The sequence below is a fragment of the Pristis pectinata genome, chromosome 30 (assembly GCF_009764475.1).
Source record: "Pristis pectinata isolate sPriPec2 chromosome 30, sPriPec2.1.pri, whole genome shotgun sequence".
NCBI classification, from domain to species: domain Eukaryota; kingdom Metazoa; phylum Chordata; class Chondrichthyes; order Rhinopristiformes; family Pristidae; genus Pristis; species Pristis pectinata.
Window position 1 is genome coordinate 1,134,942 of NC_067434.1, and position 16,963 is coordinate 1,151,904.

The 16,963-nt window shown below is 48.5% G+C and overlaps 1 non-coding gene across 1 annotated transcript; it reads right to left on the bottom strand.

Moving 5' to 3' along the window:
* Positions 1-16,689: 16,689 nt before the first annotated feature.
* trnat-ugu (transfer RNA threonine (anticodon UGU)) lies at positions 16,690-16,763 on the bottom strand. Its single transcript has one exon. It is a non-coding gene; the product is annotated as a tRNA-Thr (tRNA).
* Between the last annotated feature and the right edge of the window lie 200 nt (positions 16,764-16,963).

The window sequence follows — 16,963 nt, forward strand, 5'->3', positions numbered from 1 at the left end:
TTTAGGTTGCCAAACTACCCCAGAAAAACTGTCATTTATTTCAGCATATCTTCCTTTGCTGAGTTCGCTCCAGGTCAGCTTCAACCTTCCTTTTCCCACCAATGAAACCTTCAATCCAGATGAGATTCCAGTTCCAGGTTGCAGGGAATTGTTGAAGATCATGTGACCGCCGGTCTCAGAATTGTGTTAAACAGTTTATGTTGTCCTTCTTTCTGATTTCTGTTTAAGTGTATAACGTCACATTTCTCATTATATTTACGAACAGAAGATTGGCTGACAGGCAGAAGTCAGGGAGTGTGGAAAAAGGGGACCTTTTCAGGATGGCTGCTGGTGACTAATGAAGTTCCGCAGGGGCCAATGTTGCGACAAAATATTTTTCTCTTTATATACAAATGATCTGGATGAAGCAACTGCTGACATTGTAGCCAAGTCTGCAGCCAATACCAAGATAAGTAGAGCAATACGTCGCAGAGGCATGAAGTCTGCAGAAGGACTTGTACAGATTGGGAGAGTAGGAAAAGAAGTATCAGATGGAATACAGCGCAGGGATGTGTGGGGTGATGCACTTCCGGAGGAACAATAAAGGGGTAGAATATTTTCTAAAAGGGGTGAAAATCAGAAATCAGCGATGCAAAGGGACTTGGGATTTCTAGTTTAGGATTTCCTCCAAGTTTACTTGCAGGTTGAGTCGGTAGCAAAGAAGGCAAATTCATTTATTTCGAGGGGACCAGAACATAAAAGCAAGGATGTACTGCTGAGGTTAGCGAAGGTGGTGGTCCGATGGCATTTGGAATATTGTGACCAATTCTGGGCCCCGTATCCAAGGAAAGATGTGCTGGCCCTGGAGAGGGTCCAGAGGAGGTTCACAAGAATGATCTCAGCAATGCAAGGCTCAACATATGAGAAGTGATTGATTTCTGTGGGCCTTTACTTGAAGTTCAAAAGGATGAGGGGGATATCATTGAAAACTACCAGATACTGAAAGGCCTTGATCGAGTGTATGTAGATAGGACGTTTTCAATGGTATGCGAGTCCAGGATGCGAGGGCACAGCCTCACAATTAAGGGTCGTCCCTTAAAAACTGAGATGAGTTGGAATTTCTTCATGAAGAGGCTGGCGCATCCATGGAATACGTTGCCACAGTACGTCGTGGAGGCTGTCAATGGGGGCATTTTCGGCAGAGACGTCTGTGTTCTGTATTGTATGGGAGTTAAGGGTTTCGGAGAGAAGGCGGGTGAATGCGACTGGAAACATGAGCCTTGATTGATTTGTTAGCAGAATCGATGGGCCGCATTGCCTAATGCTCTTCCATACATCTTATGGATTTAACATACACCTACGACGGCGATTATCTTCCTGTACTGCTGAGTTCCTCCATCATTTTGTGTGTGTTACTCCAGATTCCATCATCTGTAGAATATCGTGTCTCCTGGATATGTTCCTTTACTGAGTTCGCTGTCAGGGTCAGCCTCACCCCTATTTCTCCAGACCAAATAAGATTCCAATTCCAGGTTGCAGATAAATGTTGAAGACCTTGAGACCGCCTGTCTGAGAACTGCGCCATGCAGTTCATATCGTCCCTCTTTCTGCTCTCCGTTAAAGCGCATCACGTCACACTTCTCATTCTAAACATCCACCTTCCACTTCAGTGGCCGTTCTGCCTTCCTGTCCACGTCTCCTTCCAGTCTGTTGTTCTGTCCTCACTTAAAATCAATCTCACTCTGTTACTTTTAAACTGAGGTAATTATTCAAGTCCTCTTTCCGCTTTCCGTTCCTTGAAGTCAACGCCCACCATCAACTAGCTTCATCTATTCGCGGTCAGTTTCACATCGCACCATCATCGCGTTAGACACTGAACACTCCCACCCCATCCACACTCTCACAGCTCCTCCGGTTTATTTGTTTGTTTACCCGTCACCATTCCCAATATTCACCAGCCGTGCTTGCCGACCTCAGGGACAGAAAACATCCGTATTACAATGAGGTTTCCATTGCAGGTCATCCACTTCGTTTCGCCAGAGGAGGCTGGAGGCTGAACCGTCAGAAACTCCGGCCTGTGCCACAAGGAGATGAGTCTATGGGGTCTGTCCGCTGAGCATCAAACGCTGCAAAACACGTCCTGCCGTAAACATAAGTACGGCCAGGTTTTCATACTGCAGAGAGAGAGAAAATCCGTCCATGACGTCCTGCATTCTATATTCTGTGTGAGACACTAATGGAAGACAGCGAGAGTGCTGTCTGAGAGTCAGTGTAAAGAGAAGGCAGAGAGAGAGGCGAAGTGAAGGAGTGGCCATGATAACGAGAGAGACAGTGACGTGGCAAGGAAAACAGTGACTGAGCGAGGTACAAAACTTACGGAACAGAAATAATGAGGTAATGGTCAGTGAGAGAAAAGCGACGGGGACGTTCAGGAAACAAAACAAAATAAACAGGAGTCGGTATTTCAGTACCACGTGCATAATCCGTCATTCAGCAAGATCATGGCGGAAATTGCACCTCAACAAAATTTCCCCGCCCACCATTTGCCTCCCAAAAAATTGTGCATTCTATCGACGTCAGGTATCAACTCTGTTGCTGACTGAGAGGGACAGTGTTCCATAATGGTTAATGAGAGGTGAAAAGCAGTGAGATACAAGGAGAGAGAACCGAACAGAGAGCTGCGGACAGGGAGTCCAGGTGTGAAAGAGTTAGACAGAGACATGGCAAAAGATCCGCAGTTACAGACACAGAAATACGGGGATATCTGGGTAAACTGCTAGCCGGATCTGTGTCCTTCGGCGCCGTCCTTGTGACACCCTCTCCCCACACCCCCTCCCCACCGCTCCCCACCCCCGACCTGGGAATATGAGCGGGATCAGCTGCTTTCAAGCTGCAATAATATTGTTGAGGTTTTCAGCAAGGATATTGAACAGCTGTTATAAAGCTTTATGGGAACGATCAGAATCGCACTCGTCTCACAGTCCGGAGTCAAAGCTGGAATATTATTTATACGCAAAATCGAAGGAGGGATATTCTGCGCGTGCAGCGGACCTGACACCCGCTACACTGCATAAACCACGGCAGGCGTCACTGGAACACGCCGCCTAAGTCTTCACTCCACTCCGCACTGACAAAGGACTCTGCATGTCCATGAAATTCGACGACTGCTGCCCAAGGAGTAAACACTGGCCGATCATCCAGCCCTCTTTCAGCAGGGGAATGTACACAGTGACGTTAAAATAAGGCAGGAAAATGCAAAGATCCGCGTCAGTCTGTGTCCCACCTGTCTCTTCAGGATCAATCTCCGCACCTCTCAGATAGTTCGGCGGTGTCTCCGAGGTCACTGCCCATAGATCACCCTGTCGCCCGGCTCCCACACTCTCCTCATTTCTCTTCTTTCCGGCCACGACATCAGTGGAAGGACTCATCGGGAACAAATGTACATGGAGTTATAAATGGAGCATGTGTAGGAACGGCCGAAGCACAAAGAGAATTTTGCTCTTCAAAGTTCCGTCTGTATGGAAGCATAGAGAGAGTCAGGGAGTGAGCGGGGAAGAGGAAGTTGTGCTGTTGAGGCCGCCCTGAGGGGGTTACATCGGAAAACCGCTGTGGGGAAATGAGAACGTTCTGAACAGGAATGTGTTGCAGTCTCAGCACGACAGCAGCATCATCGGAGAGAACCGTTTTCTGATAAAGTCTCACTTAAAGCAAGTCAGAAAGACGAAGGACACGGACCACATGAAAACTAATTCACTGTAACTTCTGACCGGGTTTGGAACAGTTTCCGCAACAGGGTCCAGCGCCCAAAGGGAACCGTTGCCGTGCAGGTGCGTACACCGAGAACAACGGGGGCGGAAGTTGGAAGACAACAGCGTTACCATGTTCAAAAGAAGGTGGGATAGGGTAATGTCTCATTTTGTGTGCAGCGAAACGGCGGCCAGGAGGTGAGGGACGGCTCTGGGTTGTGGTTGGAGAAACAGCTGCATTTACTTGAATAAAAGTCCGGTTGTGTCCCTCTCCCGTTACTTGATTTCAGCAAAAAGATTTCAGAGTATTTCTCTCTGGTTTCGAACCAGGAACCTTACGCGTGTTAGGCGAAAGTGATAACCACTACACTACAGAAACGCTTCTCGCTGTTTCTCACGGACCGCAGAAGCAGATCCGAACAGCCTAATGTTCAACGCACTCTGCCAGATAACTGCTTGGTTTTGTAGCACGAGACTGATGGCCGAAATATAGAAAAGAAAATCGTTCCCGCTATCCATAAAAGATTGAATCCATTGGTAGAGTTCAGCAGATGCCAACTTTTATGGAAATCCCGTCGCAATTGAAAGTGCCTCCCGAAGAACCAAGGCCAGGGGTTTGAACTGCACCACACATTTCACAGTCCGCATGTGGTCTCCAGAGTTCCTTTCTGTGTCACAGAGACGAAGTTTTAAATCTGAAAGGCAAAGAAGAAATAGAAAGGCAGATGAATTAATAATATCGTTGTCTACTCAGTAGATAGAGAGAAAGAAACGGAGATGGAGACAGACCGACGAGGAGCAGAATGGTGAGAAGGAGAAATGGCGAGAGATTCAGACACAGCGAGAACACGATGGAGGCGATTGTGTTTCATGCCGCATTCTCGGTACAAAACTGGTCCTGTCCTTCATCCGGCCACCGCTGGGTACAGAAGTTTGAGCGAGTGTCTGCAAACTGCAAGAGTATTCCATGTTTTTGTAGCAAGACCTTCGGACAGCAATTGTCAAGGTGAATGGGAAAGGACGGAAAACGCACACCACTGAAAAAATACTGGAGAAGGAGCAAAGATAAATTTCCTGCCCAGGGTCGAAATGGGGACCTTCAGCGTGTGAAGCGAACGTGATAACCGTTGCACTACTCAAACTGATGAACAGAGGAACACCAGTTAACGTGGAACAGAGAATCCAACACGACGTTTACCAGGAAATGACAGGACGTAAATGGAGGAACTTGATCTATTGGGCGAGTAATCAGAATCTAGGCCAGGTGTCAACGTGCTTCCACGGGTTTCAGAAGTCAATTTCTGGTGAATTTATTCACCACTTCATCACCTACTCCGGCGCGGGTTCTAACGGTGCCATGAAGGAGCGGATCAGAGCTGCGCTACACACAAGGTATTTTATCAGCACGAGATGGGAGTCAGTTTAAACACGGGAGGCCGGCGGCTGAAGTTCTGGAAATCGGGCCCAGGATATATAAACAGCCACCGCTCTGTGAGCCAGAGCCCCGTGTATCAGGGTAAATAAAGCGCTCAGAGGGTGGATCGGAGGCGAAGGAGGGTTGATTTAAATTCAACTCAAAGAATCTAACAAAGACGAAAATGAGAAGGGCTGTCAGGAGACAGTCCCCGCCGTATGGGGTTGGACGTGATCAATGAAGAGGAGGAGGCTCCCAGGCATGTCTCACGCAGGGATTGGAAGCGCTCAGCCGGCAACGCCCGGGTGACAGAGCGGGAATGCTGCACAATTATCAATTCCCTCTGGCGGGTGCGTCACTTCCACTCTGGCGAATCATCAACGTTTCTTCCATGACATAAGGACTCGCGTCAGACCTCTTGGCGCAACGGCAGGGCGTCTGACTCCAGATCAGAAGGATGCGTGTTCGAATCACGTCGGGGTCACAAAGGCTGTGTCGGATTTTGTTATCATAGTGTTTGCCGCGAAACTGCTCAGTGGAATTCAGCGCACCTTCATCTTTGCTGGACACGCCTTCAGCGGACAACTGTGGGATGCGCAGTTATTCCTCATCTTTGGACAAGTTCAGCAATGAAATGTAGATGTGTGTTATAAAGAAAAAAACTTATTATTGAAAACCCTGCGGATGCTGGAAATATGAAATAAAAACAAAATCTATGGAAACAATTAGGAAGTAAGGCAGCGCCGGTGGAAGACAGGAGCTAAAGTTCCAGTACATTTTGCGTTCGCTCCACCTTTACATTCTTGTTTATCTCCCTTCGGAAAGACGATGAAAGCCGCCGCTTGGCCCGCGGAACATTGGCAGCATTTTCAATGTTTACATTTTCACCAGAAGGGTGGAGTGTTTATGGAGCGACAGGGAGCAAACGTTCGGTAAAGGAGAGAGTTCCGGGTAAGTTGAAAGTTACTCGTGACTGAATGAAATGGGAAATGTGCCAGGTCATTGGGTCAAATGCATCAAATCACGAAAGTTCGTGCAGCTTTTCTCTTCCGTGTTTTCAGTAGATTTGATGAGAGCTGTTGAGCAGGGAGCTTGTCCTCATCCACCAGCTTTTGGGCTTCGTTCATAAACTTACAGGTTAGATTGGCTTCAAGGAAGTGAGCCCCGTCACCGTGTGGGGAATGAGGATGGGAGGTTGACGCCGAGGTTTATCAGAAGGATGCGAAATCTCAGATTATTTCCTCCTCTCCGTCCCGTTAACGGGACACCATCGACCCGGATATTCCGATCCAAAATTAGTGATGTCCGATGGAAGAAATTTTGACAGGGTAGGTCTTAAAAGTGGAGTTAAAGAAAACCTTCAAATGTATCTCTCGTATGTTAATTTGGAACCGGTTGTACGAAAGAACATTTTATTGCTGCATTTTTCAAATAATTATTCAAATATTCCATTTAAGGAATACACATATTTCCTTATATCTTGTACTGAGCATTTTTAATTTTGTCACCATTTTCACTGGTGCAATCTAGAATCAGTGTCTATCCGGAGACCTCAATTCCACTGCCAAAATTCCAGTACTGGGAAAATGCCGCATTGTCAGAACTGAGGGGATCTGCACAGCTGGAGGTTCTGCGATAAGGAGAGATGGTGCTGGGGGTTTGTGCACGGTCAGAAGTGAAGGTATGAGAGAGGGGCAGTACTGGGGCAGCGCAGCGCTGGCGCTGAGAAATTCCGTCTGGGAATTCCCCCTGATCCATAGGCATGTTTACGCCGTGAGTTCTCCTTTGTGTCCAGGGTCAATGTTCATCTCAAAGCCACAGTCGGAAATAAAAACCGAATAATAATCTGAGTTATTCACACAAGGTTGCCTTTTCTGTCGCATTTGACTTCCGATTTCCTCACAGTAACCATAATTTATTGTCCAAACAATCGTTCATGCACTGTGATGGGACATGTGTTCCGTGAGTTGTTGAAAACTGCTTCCATAATGTGAGACATTCTTGTCTCCAAGCTCTGAGGATCGCTCTCTTCAAACCTGCACCTATCGAACTACAACTCCCAGCGTGCCACAGGTGGCAATCACTGCTCCTGCACACCTGGCATTCAGAGGGACTTGATGCCTGCGCACTTCCCCGTGCCCTTGCCGAACACCGTGAGCAGCAGCCGTTCCCCGCAGTGGAAGCAGTGACGGGGAATGTCACCTCTCACTGCGACCTCGCTCCATCCTTCCTTCTCCACCGCCCGCACTCCTCCAGTGCTTACGGAAAACATCCGACGTTCCAGAGCGGCATTTCTGGGCCGACGGGCTGTCGGCACCCGTGACCTCATCGGCCCTGAGCTTCCAGTTGTCTGTCGCAGGAGTAGCACATTACCTGGACCTTCGAGTGGGGAAACAACTTAACAGGCACGAAGGAGCATCTCAGCAGGTAAAGTCACCGGGCAGACAGAGGCAGGGAGACATAAATGCACAGCCAGGCACACGCAAAGTCAAATGCAGTCAAACCAAATCACGGAGAAAGACTGAGACATACAGAGTGTGGGGCACACGTGCACAGACAACCAGGCACAAAGGGAAAGAGATATTTGCCTGCTTCTTTGTATTTTCCTGACACTGCCCCTGAGTGTACCATCCTCTGTCAGTGGAAATGTCTTTCTCTCTGTGGGGTGCACCTCATATCGGGTCCATTGCCGAATGGCAACACATACACAGAAACAGAAAGGGAGAGAGAAAGTGAGAGAGAGGGAGAAAAAAGAGCGAGATGGAGAGAGACAGAGAGAGAGAGAGAGAGAGAGAGAGAGAGAGGACAGTGCGAGACAGAGGCAGGCATACACAGAAAGAGAAGCGAGAAAGCCCTGATAGTCGTGGGAAACTCAAAGAACGAGAGAAAGGGAAGCACGCAGTGAGGTAAAGAGGAAAAAATGTACATTTGAGAATCTGTACAAGCAGAAAATGGTGGAAATACTGAGAGTGCAGGCCATAGAGAGAAATACATTGTCGCAGACAGAGTCTGGAGCAAACAGAGAAAGAGGTAGAGGCAGAGATCGGAAAACCACAGAAGCGGGTATGTCCGGACATCCTGGTAGGACAACACAGAAAGAGACGGACATGCTCAGAGACAGAGGAAAGGAATAGAAGAACACACACTCACAGACACACACATAGACACACATACACAAACGCACACAATCACACACAATCACACACAAACACTCACACAATCACACACACCCACACACACACACACACACACACACACACACACAGAAGAGCATGTGGACAGATGAATGCACATTTGATAATGTACTCAGCTACTCATGCAGAGAGACAACAACGTTCACATTCTTCATCTGGAACACACATTCATGCAAACAGCTTCAGACAGGCAGGGTCAGAGGAAGAGAGAGGTTCAGTTGCAGGGAGAGGCAAGCACTTACACAGACAGACGGTAAACACAAATACACAGACAGGCACAGAAGGGCAATATGGAGGAGAAGGGGGAATTATGCTGGAAGCGTCACGGTCAAAACAAGTGAACAATGAATCAGAGGCAGGAACAATCACCGAGGGATGTGGAACACTCACAAATGGAGGCAGGGACACTGACTGACAGAGGCTGGGACACTCACAAAGAGAGGTAGGGATATTCACAGTCTGAAGCAGGGACACTGTCAGGCAGAGGCAGCTCCATTCACAGAGAGAGCCAGCACATTCATAGCCAAAGGCTGGCGAATTTAGTTCAGTGGCTGATGCAATCAGATCCAGAAAATACACACACATTGCTCAAGAAATCCATACAGACAAAGGAAAGTGATCCCCTTATGGAGGCAGGAACAAGCAAATACAGAGGCATACACAGGGAGAGGCAGGTACAGTCACATACAGAGGCTACTGCACTCAAACACAGATGTGGGCAAGGAAGTTGAGTCGTTGACACTAATAAAGGGAGAAAATCGCACACGTACAATGACAGAGGCATCAAATATAGATATGGAGATAGACACACTCACGTACTGAGTCAAACAAACACAGGAACAGGCAGACACACTGAAAGAGACAGCAGTAATATCTGGCTGAAATGGAGAGTGAAACAGAGGAAGGCAAACAAAGAGAAAGGTAAAGTTACACACCTGGAGAGAGCAAACACTCACATGTTAAGGCTGGAGCTCAGAGAAATATTTTTCACAGACTGAAGAAAACAGTTACATAAAACAGGGCTGAGTGCGCACAGGCAGATGCATGGACACACACAGAAGCAGGGACACTCACAGGCAGAAGCAGGGGCACTCACACACAGAAACAGGAACACTCACTCAAAGAAGCAGGGACACTCACAGACTGCGATAAAGACACTCACTTACGCTCATGGACAGAAGCAGAAACTCTCACAGACAGGAAGCAGAGACACTGAAAGAGGCAGAGGCACTCACAGGCAGAGGCAGGGACACTCACAGGCAGAGGCAGGGACACTCTCATACAGAGGCAGGGACATATAGACACAGGAAGGAACAGTTAAAGGCAGAGAGAGGTATACTCACGGACAGAGGAAGGGACACTTTCAGAGAGAGTCAGTGACATGCACAGGCAGAGACAGCGACACTCATTGACAGAGGAAGGGACACCAGTTCCCCTTCCCACCTCACTCCCTTTACTCCACGCCACACAGTCCTCTCCGATCAAATTCCATCATCTTCATCCTTTTGTCACTTACGCTTGTCACCTCGCAGCGTCTGACATCACTTCCTCCGTCATGTGGCGTCATTCCCTCACCTGGATCCAACACCATATGCTTGTTCTTCCTCCACTTGGACGGATGTACATGGAACCAGTCGGGGCATTTCGATATTAACCTTCTCGAGAGATCAGCAGGCGCGAGAATGTAAACTGGATTTTTGGGTATTTATCATTAGTAAAATAGCTGGGATCGCCTCCCCCCCCCCCCCCCCCCCCCCCCCCCCCCCCCCACGGAGTGCAAGAGGCATAAAGAGCTGGATTGCTTCAAGAACAGTGCAGGATCTCCGCTCTCTGATCCAACAACTGCCGACGGAGAGCTGCCGTTCCATGGAACAGTTGGACCTGGCCTGCGTTTCCCTAATTCCAGACTTATTGGTTTACCTTAACCTTCAGTTGCGTCAACGAATTGCTTCAAATTTCTTCGGAAATAATACATATTGAAATTTGCCATGACACCCTGATGCATTGGTTGAAATAAGGCTGTTATTTTCTTGGGCAAGTACACCACTATCACGGTTTTGGAAAGATCGTTTAAATGTATTCAGTGGCTTGGTGAATTATCGGGAATGAGCAATGCTTTGTAGGAAATGCCACGTTTGGCACAGTACATTTCCACAGCAGGACAGAAGCAGTTGGTGAACCAGTCATGAAAAATAGTCACAGTTATCCAAACTTGCCTGTGTGAGAGTCAGAGCACAGGTAAATGACGATTCCCAGAACCGTACACAAGAAGCGACTTTAACTTAAATTCACCGGCACCATTGCCTCCTAGAAGGAGAGTCAGACGGTCCATGGAATGGTAGAAACCTGGCGCAGATTCTCTCCTTTAGAAATAAAGGTCCCGTCAGTCATGCGTTTCCAAAAAAAAAAATACCTGTTTCAATGACATTAATTGCCGGCAACATCTAGTAGAGAAGGGTATGAGTCAGGTTGTGAAACATGGGGCTGTGTCGATCATCACTGAAGGAGAGCAAGGCAGAGTGAGTGGAATGTTCTGTGTATATGTTGGTTAAGGATTTGACAATGGCGCTTCCAGGCAGACCGAATTACCCACATAAAGAGGCAGACACACCGACAGACAGAGGCAGCGGCAACCACAGACGGGGGCAGGGACAGCCACAGACAGGCGCAGGGATACTCACGACTAGAGGCAGGGGCAATCACTGATAGATGCAGGGACACACTGATAGAGGCAGGGGCTGTCGCTGTCGCGGACAGGCAGGCAAACTAACAGACGGGGGCAGGGACGCTCACAAGGCGGGGGCAGGGATGCTCACAAGGCTGGGACAGGGGCACACATTGACAGTGACAGGGACACCCAGAGACAGCGGCAGTGGCACTCACAGATAGTCACGCAGACCCACAGACGGCGGCAAGAACACTCGCAGAGGCAGGCAGTAGTGTGGAGGGAACCTGAGATTGACCCATTTTTCACCCAGCCAGTGTTCACAGTCTGCCAAGCAGAGCCAGAGGGGTTGGGGGAGGCATCATTGTGGAAGTAATTAGATAAGGACCTGAAATATCTGGCATGGAATGCAATGCGTTAAGAGCTGTAAAATGGCATCAGTGGAGAACAGCTGATAACCAGAAGGATACAGCATTAAAGGACTATTTTCAGCTTTCTGGGAGTACGACTTAATTACGCACTGAGCCAGATATACATACGGTTCAGGCAGGTACACTCAGCGACAGAGACAGGAGCATTCAGAAACAGAGGCAGGTTCACGAAAAGATAGATACATATTCATGCACAGTGGTAATCAGACACACGCAGGTAGGTACAATGGACCGATAGAGAGACAGAAAGAGGAAGTGAGAGAAAGAGGGAGAGAGTGGGAAATATCTAGAAACGGGAAGAGAGAGAGAGAAACAGGGGAGAGAACGAAACAGGGAGAGAGAGAGATACAGGAATTCACACACACACACACACACACACACATAGACACACACACACACACACACACACACACACACACACACACACACACACACATGCACACACACCCGCACAGAGAAGTGCATGAAACAAGATGTCAGTAGATTAAATTCAGGGGCGGTGGTGTTGAGGGAGCCTGAGGAGGACACATTTCTTCACCCTGACAGTGGCAGAGGACTGTGACCGTCAGAGCAACATGTTCACAGACGTACCACCGAGTCCGCCGTTGGTGCTGACGGTGTCATGAGGGAGCGGATCAGAGCAGCGACACACACACGGAATATTTTCTGCGGGAGGTGGGAGACATTTTAATACAGGAGGCCGGAAGCTGAAGTTCTGGAAGCCGGGTCCTTGATTTCTAAACAGCTGAAAACCAGAGCTCTGGGTATCAGTGAAATTAAAGTGCAGAGATTTTTTTTTGAAAGGTAGATGCTGCAAATCTAAACTAAACGGTAGCTGTGTTTTCACCAGCTCACACATCTCAAAGCGCCTGGAGTTTCTGAGCCGAAATTTCTTGGAGCTCATGGAAGAGATTGCAGAGCTGAAGTGCCAAAGTGGTTGAAGGCTTCCAGTCCACAATTACGAAAACTTGCAGGGCAACATGAGATTTTAGGAGCTCCGGCCAAACAGAATGGCAGGGCTGTTGGATGGACGGACTGGAGAGAGTGCAGTGCTGGTAAAAGGAAAATCCTGGGGACTGCGGCTGCCCTGTGATAAGTAAGTGTCATATGATTCTGATGAAAACACCTACTTTCCGTTCTAGACCATTGTTAATCTCTCAACCAACGTCGGTATAATCAATGATCGGAGTTACAGATAAGCTTCTGTTTGTGGGATCATGCTGTGCATTATTTGATAGCAGCTTTCCGCACATTAGAACAGTGACAGTGATTTAAAGAGTCGGTCATGCCTGAGAGGTGCTTTTCAATTTGAAGTGATGAAAGAAGGTGGCTCACTGTGAGCTAGTCCTGTCTCCAAGAACCCAGTCTGTCGCTCTGCCTTGCACCACCAAGTGCCTACAATTCCCAGAGTGGAACAGCTGCAGAACATTGCACCTGCGCATCAGTGGTCCACGGAGCAGAAGAAGCGGCGGAGTGCGTTCTCCTTTGTGATCCGCCCTCTGACCCGGGGGGAGAGAACCGGCGCAGCGGAGCCGGCAGAAGTCTCACCTTAGAGAGCGGGAAGCAGCAGCCCCGCTCCCAACGCCCCAGGGTCCTTCCTCCCATCCCCACCTCCCGAGAGCCGCCGCAGCGGCTCCCGATCGGCAACTTCCGGTCTCCTCAACGGCCGTCACCGGGGCAACTGTCTGTTGAGTGGTGTCGGGAACAAGGCCACGCCCCCCAGTCTGCCGGCTGATGGGACATGCCTACTAAGTCGGCCGTTTGATGCAAGAAAACGCGGCAGGAGGCGGAGCACAAAGACGCAGATAAACAGGGAGACAGCGCATGGAGTGGAGGACATCGCAGAGGTCGGGACCCATGAAGGCAGATGGAGGTGACAGCTTAAATTCATACTTCTCATCTGTATTCACTATGGAGAAACACAATGCAGTTGGAATACTTTGGGAAAGGGCGGTTGAGTTCCAGGTCAAATTACCATCTAAAGGAGGAGGTCTCTGATGACAGGGCAGTTCAGGCCTGGACAGAGGCAAACTTGCATACATGGGCACAGCAGAGAGAGCGGCAGGCAGATGCAGGAAAACACAATAGGACGTAAGATACATGATTAATCAGGAGCACGGACACGGACAGAGAAGCAGGCACTCCTGCAGCAAAGAGTTTGAATGTCGATGACGCTTTCTCGTGAATACTGCTGATATGATGCTATAAGCCTGTGATGCTGCTGCAAATAATTGTTTTCATTGCACCTGTGCACACATGCATTTCTGCACTTGCGCATGTGACAACACACCCAGCTTAGCGTTTGAACATTAATTTGAACAGAACACCAACCAGAGCAAAATAGCAAGAGAGCGAGGGAAATGGGATGGGCGGACTTTGTATTTTAACGACAGTGAGATACAGAGGGGTGAAGAACCTGGTAACCGAGACAGATGAACACATTGTGACGAAGTCTGAAGGCGAAGATTCAGGAACACGCACGGACAGAGGCAGGGACACTCACGGACAGAGAACTGGTCATTCACAGAGAGAGGTAGGGGAGCTTACAGACAGATTCACTGACACATTCAAGAACACGAATTGACAGAGAAAATCATGCACAAAAGGAGAGAGAGAGAGAAAGAGAGAGAGAAAGAAAAGCAGGCAGACACAGGCATACACATTTTGATGGACCAGTATTCACAGATCAGAGGAAGGGGAAAGATCCCATAGACAGATGCGTACACTCGCACACAAATGGACAGAAAAAATACAAACCACGGCAGTCACAAATAAATTCCGAAGCTGGCACTCTAAATGTCAAGAGGCGGATAACTTCCAGACAGGGTCAAGAGCACAGAGAAACATTTAGGAATATGGAGGAGCTGCAGATGCAGATGAAGTCAGAGACAGAAAAACTCCAGACATAAACAGGTACAACACAAGAGAGAGAAAGGAACACTGACTGACAGAGACAGGGACATCCACTGGCAAAACCAGGGACACTCAACGGCAGAGACAGGACCACTGTATGACAAAAGCAGAAACACTCAGTGACAGAGGCAGGGATAACACCAGACAGAGGCAGGGACACTCAGGGACTGAGGCAAGGAAGCTGGGTGACACATTCAGGAACTTGCAATGTCAAATGAAATCATGCACAGGCAGGAAAATGGAAGAGAGAAAAGAAGGCCGGCGGACACAGACACAAACAATTTTAGGAACAGTTACAAACAGAGTTGGGGAAGAAGAAACACCCCACAGACAGAGACAGGTACTCTCATCACAGATGGACAGACAAAATTGGAAAACATGTTAGTCACAAACAAATTCAGCGGCTGATACTCTGAATGACAATAAAGGCAGGGCCATTCCCACTCAGAGACTCATTCAGGAATATTCAGGCATCTGCACTTGCAGACACAGTCATAGGCAGGCAGAATTCTTCACATAGACAGGCACAGCACAAGGGCGAGGAGTAACACTGAAAAACAGAACTAGGAACACTCAGAGACAGAGCCAGGGACATTCATAGATAGAAGCAGAAACACTGTCTGACAGAGTCAGGGCAACTCACTGATCGAGGCACGGGCACTGACAGACAGAGGCAGGGACACTCAGGGAGACAACCAGTAACACTCAGAGACACGAGACAGGGACCCTCAGAGAGAGAGGTAAGGATCTTCCCAGACAGAGGAAATCACACACAGACAGGCAGGAGAATGGGAGACAGGGAGAAATGCAGACAGACAAAGGCATACACAATTTGAGGGACAGGTGTGCACAGAGTCAGTGGCAGGGGATGCACCCCACAGACAGAGGAAAGTGCACTCACACAGATGGAAAGACATAACTGTAACGCATGTCAGTCACAAACAATTTCAGAGGCTGGCACTCTCATATTCAGAGGTGGAGAACTTAAAGGCAGGTTCATTCCCACTCCGAGACACATTCAGGAATATCCGGGCAGCTGCAGATGCAGGCACAGTCAGAGGCAGGCATAACTTCCAAAATATAGAGGCACAGCATAAGAGAGAGCAGGAACACTCAGAGACAGAAGAAAACAGACACAGGCAGGCAAGTGAAAGGGAGAGAGAGAAAGGCAGGCAGACACAGGCACATGCAATTTGAGGGACAAGTGTACACAAAGTCAGGGGGAGGTGAATCACCCCACAGACAGACGCAGGTACACACAAACAGATAGACAGAATTGCAAACGATGGCAGTCTCAAACAAATTCAGAGGGTGGCACTCTCAATTTCAGAGGTGAAGCACTTCAAGCCAGGGTCAAGCCTACTGAGACACACATTCAGAAACATTCAAGAGGTGCAGATGCAGACACAGTCAGAGGCAGGCAGAACTCCACACATGGACAGGCGCAGCACAAGAGTGAGGCATTAACACCGACAGAGAAAAAACACTGACTGTCAGGGGCTGGCACACTCACTGACAGAGGAAATAATGCCAAGATGGAGGGCAGAGAACTTCCAATCTGAACATGTTAAACCAGTGAGAGTTGTTATTTAATAAAGGAAAAACAACTTTGTTGTGCGATAGTGCGGCCGAGCGTTCTACGGCGCTAGATTAAGGCTCCAGTCTCCAGAGATCGGTGGGCACGAATCCCACCACTGCAATTGGGTGCACCCAATATCACCCGTTGCTGTATTAAAAATGCATTGGGAAATGTTTTGCAGAACAAAATCTAAAAAAAATCACAAATCACCGTGATAATGAACCTGCATTGGTGCCACGGTCAATGATTTCACGACAGGGCTGCAGAACAGTCCTGAGTCGCTGTGGGAGATTGTGGACAAGTAGTGATCGTGGCCCATATTCATACGAAACAAATGGGTGTAAAAGTTTTCAATATCAATCTGCATTCCAGCTCATATCTGTAGCGCTCCTTCTGCCGTGTCTTGAAATACACAGCAAACTGGTCGGAGTTCGAGTCGAAAAGACCTGTGCAACGCTGGGTGGGATGGGTTGTCAACAGGACCAGGGCAAGTTCACAAAGCAGGACACGGCCATGTTTGCAACCGATTATCACGCTAAACTAACACCACACCGCCAAAACGCAAGGAAATGGAAAACAGTAATCGGAAACGTCATCTGGTTGAACCGCTCGTCCTGTTTCTTGCTCCGCAGACACCAACAGACCTGCCGCGTTTTCGAGGCTTTATATTTCTTCTGTTGCTTTATTGTTTTATGTTTGTTGGTGAGTGAACGGCGGTGGTTGCATGGAACCCGCTTTCTTCACACGGAAATTCACCCCATAAATGAAAGGTTCCGCTGGGAGTTGAACCCAGGATCTCCTGTTTACAAGACAGGCGTTTTGACCAGTTAAGCCACGGAGCCCCCGCGCCGTCCAATAGCTGTAATAATGAGATGCTACTTGCATTAACCTCTCTTCTTCGTCTCATGGCGAGGGAATTGCTTCAGGTGCTGCTCATTTCTTCAGATTCACTGTGCCGTCTACTTACAAACATTGTATCACCGCATCCAGTAACGGATTCTCCGCAGTGACAACTCCGCCTGATTTAATGAACGCTTCCTCG